Source organism: Eschscholzia californica, unplaced genomic scaffold (genome assembly GCF_041429995.1).
Source record: "Eschscholzia californica isolate CP2 unplaced genomic scaffold, dmEscCali1.0.p SCAF_5, whole genome shotgun sequence".
Taxonomy (NCBI): domain Eukaryota; kingdom Viridiplantae; phylum Streptophyta; class Magnoliopsida; order Ranunculales; family Papaveraceae; genus Eschscholzia; species Eschscholzia californica.
The window spans coordinates 9583339-9587822 of NW_028238472.1; the positions used below are offsets into that span (position 1 = coordinate 9583339).

At 34.0% G+C, this 4484-nt stretch overlaps 1 long non-coding RNA gene across 1 annotated transcript; it reads right to left on the reverse strand.

The window, feature by feature from the left end:
* Window positions 1–952: 952 nt before the first annotated feature.
* On the reverse strand, window positions 953–3095 carry LOC147536891 (uncharacterized). Its single transcript, XR_015226073.1, has 2 exons — window positions 2923–3095; window positions 953–1332 (listed from the first exon to the last, which is right to left on the reverse strand). It is a non-coding gene; the product is annotated as an uncharacterized LOC147536891 (long non-coding RNA).
* Window positions 3096–4484: the final 1389 nt, after the last annotated feature.

Here is a 4484-nt window from a genome sequence, read left to right on the forward strand (position 1 = left end):
CCCTATTTATCATTATAAAAGGGAATGAAAGGGAAGAGATTATACACAACAACTTCCAGAACAAAGAGAAGTCAGAGAAAGAGAGATTTCTGAAGTGGTTCTTTCAAGAGAGATTGAAAGAGCAGAATATTGGTTTGAAAAAGAAGATTATTAATCTTGTGAAGCAATTTAGTTTGTGGTTATCTTCTTCAACCTTTAGTAATCTAGGATTTGTTTAAATCCTAAGGAGTAAGAGATTTTATTTCTTTGTTTCTTTGTTCAGTTTATCCACCATAGGTTTGGTGAAGAGTTGTCCAAGAGTGTTTCTACACATCTTGAAGAGTTGTGTAACCCATTATTTAATTATAGTGGAAGATTTCTGGACTAGGTCCCGTGGTTTTTTTACCTTCTAGTTTGGAGGGGTTTTTTGCCACGTTAAATAATCTTGGTGTCTCTACTTTTACTTTCGCATCGTTTATCTTCATATTCCTGAACAAGTTAATTAGGTTATTTTCCCTAATAGTTAGAGGATATCGATCAGGATAGAACGAATTAGTTACATATTCTACTATCTGCTAAATCTGTCTCTGTCTCCTAATCTCTCTCTTTCTATCATCCTTCATTTCAAACAGATGGGCAAAATTTCAGGCAAAATCCATAAAGATTTCGCGTGAAACCCTTAATAATGGTCTCCAATAAAACCCTCCTCAAAGAGTTTCGTGGTTGGTACGTTTCCAAACAATTTGAGGGCGTAGAAAACAATTAAGTCAAAATTTTAGATAGAGAAAGAGAGATTCAGCAGAGAGACTGAGAGATTTAACAGAGAAACAAGGAGAGACATAGATTTAACAGAGATTATAAGAGTAAGAAAGATGAGAGGAGAGGAATAGTAGTGGTGCTGGTCAGAAGTTAGAAGAAGAAGTTGTCTTAGATAATACTCACACCTACTTTTAAAATTTGTACTCCAAAAAGGTTGTCCAAATATCCATTGATTTTTTTTTTAAAATATTCATTGATTCAACAATCACTACTATGTCTTTCATTTAAGAAATATTATCCCAACATTAAATCGATGGTTCAATACCTAAAGGTTGAAGTTCCACCTCACTCCTACTGGTGGGTGTAATGGAACGAATACTGTTGGGTGGGGTGGAACTAATACTATTATTGTTATTGTTATTGTTATTTATTGAACAAAATCTCCAACACCGCATCAGACAGTATCCTGTAATCAATAATAGTGCTACTGGTATGAATATGCTGAGCCACCACATGTGAGTATGCTCCCCAAATTTGTGGTAAGGATGTTCCCGCACCTTATCAATTAAAAGTATCATTGTTCAAGTCCCTACACTGCACAAAAAAAACATTTATGCTTCAAAAGTTTTCCTTCTTTGCATTTTTGAAGCCAAATCCAAATCAAATTCCTCTGTAATCAAGTTTATCTTAGATTAACAAGAATAAATTAAACCAAACAATTTTATTTTAATAAAAATTCGAGTTCGAAATATAATTTCTTGATTGAAATTTCAATTTCCTCGTAATACCGTCAAAATCACTAGTCCAATACTTTTATTAGATAGTAACATTTATACTCTAATTTCCCTTCTTTCTTTGACAAAGAGACACATAGTACTATTAATGTATATATTGTCCACCACCACTTGTGCAGTGGTTGGACAAGCTCAAGTTTTATTTCCATGGAGTTAGAAATTCATGTATCAAACATAACAATAAATTAAGTATATGTGAGAATAAAGTGCTCTCATACTATATGAGATGTCCTTATGTCCTTAAATGTGACCCAAATTGTTGTTAAAAGAGTTATTGAGTTTTTTTTTTCCGTTGAACTAGAGTTATTGTGTTTATTCATAGTAAGATATAATATATTCATGATGTATCTATGTCATTTAATGATGTAACGGTTTTGAGTTTATGTGAAAAAATGTGTATATTGGATGAGTAATTATTTGTGTTTGCTTAGATATTTAGATCATTAAATACTTTCGACAACATTTCATTTACTGGATCTAATACTTCATGGGAAATTGAAGACGCACAATATTATTGGTGTACCAGTCCCATTTGCGCATAAACACGTAGCAGTTACCTGGAATTTGAAGAAGTGGTTGTCGCTGTCAAGCATCAACTTAGAAAAAACCTAATAAACAAAAAAGTACAAGAGAAGTTGAGAGGGAAGTGTATTAATGGGTTTAGTTCATTGGCCCATATCTTTGACGAACTAATGAGTTTGTACTCATATGTTGACCAAGTGGAATTTAGGCCATTATAAATTTTAAACAAAGCTTGATGTAGGCTTCCCAAAGTGCAATGTATGAAATGATCTCACAACGGAGTGTATAAACCAAAACGAAAGGCACAATGCTTGTTATCTAATTTCTAGGTTTACGACAAGTCTTTCTTGAGGTGAAAAGGAAAAACACGAAAGATGGCGTCACTCATACATGATCCAAAGTTAGGTTTAACATTCCTATCAATAAAACTCAAATTTCAAGACGAGACGATATCAAATGGAAATCCCAAGGGCCATAACTATCCAAGATGGCAAAAAACATTAATTGTGGAATAGTATATCCACAAGTAAACCCAAACATCATATCACATGAAATCCATTTTGCTTAGTATAATCTCATCCAAATCAAAATATAATGAATTAAACTACAAATCATGAAAAATGTTGAGAAAATAATAAAAGAAATAGATTTAAAAAGAATATTCTTTTGAGAGAAGAAACAAACAAAATAAATGTGCTGAGAAAATTACTAGTATCTCCCAACTTTCCATACATGGTGGAAAACATACATTCCCATAAATCTCACAAAAATCTGAGTTTTAGGGCAAAAACTGAAGAAGCCAAAATAGAGATAGAGTACAAACTTGTGATTTTAGGGCAAGATTTGGAGAAGATAGAGAGATGAAAACCTGGAGTCAAAGACTAAAGGGTATGGTCGATGTGAAACAGCTCCGGAGACGAAAAGCTTTTGCAACCATCAAAGCTTCAAGAGGCAAGTCTGAGAGTGAGCAGATGAGAGAGACCAAATGAGAAAGAGCACAAGAATGAGATATAGGGCAAAATTTGTAGAAAAAAGTGAACTGAGAACCGAGACACCAAAGTGGGATGTAATTATGGTCGAAAGTGATGTTCACAGCAAAAATAGAAGTAGTACTGAGTCTCACAAAAATCCGTTGGTAGTATACTTTTCGCCAAATATTCCTTGCTGAAAATTTTGCCGTCGGTAATTACAAATTATACAACCTAACATCTAATTCATGTCGAATGAGTTCTTTCCCAACGGTTTACTAGAAAGGCGTTAGATATTAAAAATTACACAAATTGTTATGGAAAAACTGTTGGTAATGACGTTATTGCTGACGCCTTCCTCGAATCGGCAACGCCACAAAAACAAGGTCCTATGTATCAAATAGGAGTTAAAGACTACAAGCCCATCCGCACTTTTTTTTTTTTTTTTTTTTGTGCATAATGTCATTTATAAAGAAGCATGCCATCACAATACATATGAAAAATAATTCCATATTGTGTCCAGCGATAGTGATCTTGCCCTTATAGGCTAGCTAGTGTGTTTGCCTGAATCCTTGATCTTGGAATCTATGTGAATCTGGTGTGTTTAAATTTCGTTCTTAGCTGTTGTATTTTCTTGATATGGGAATTAGTTTGCCATTGAATGGTTCACTTTACTTAAGAATGAATGATATTCCTATTGTCACTTTCGATGCCCATGTGATCCCTTCTAATATAACTTTAGCTTCACTTTCTTAGTTTGTACAAGCTCTGAGGTTAGTCGTTGTAGCTGCAATGAAGTTAGCACATTATGATCATGAATGATTATGCATATACCAATATTCTCTTTATTATTTTTTAAAGAAACATCAACGTTGAATTTGACAAAAGAAGAAACTAGGGGGATGACCATTTACAATGTTTCAGTAGCAACCCGATCTTCAAGTCAGAGAATTGGACGAGTTAGAACGCCGAGCGGATCTAGTGGTTTCTTTTGGATTTGGTATTGAATAATTATTTTAGTTGATTCGGGCAGCTCATCGGTTAGATCTCGAGAAAACACGCATTTTGACTAGTCACGTGAATAGATTGGACATAGTTTTGTTATCGTTTTGTTTTCGGTAATTTTCTTCGTTATCGAATGGATAGGAGCCATATATTTTCTCATGGTTAGGTGTGGGGTGCAGAATAAAAGAAAAGCTTAAGTGTGGATTATAAGGTAATTAATGAGGGTTGAATTAATTAGACATAAGTATGGTGGGACTTGTTACTAAGTAGTTAATAATTAGGGATCAGAAAGTAAATTTATTTCATGGCCACTTTATTAAGCGACATGTGGCATCCCCATCAAATCCCAATGGGAACCCCAATTCGTGCTTACAGGTGCCACCGTTTAAACCCACATTTAATTGATTTCAAAGTCAATTTCGAAGTAGCAGAACCGTGAGAAACATTTTTTTTGTGG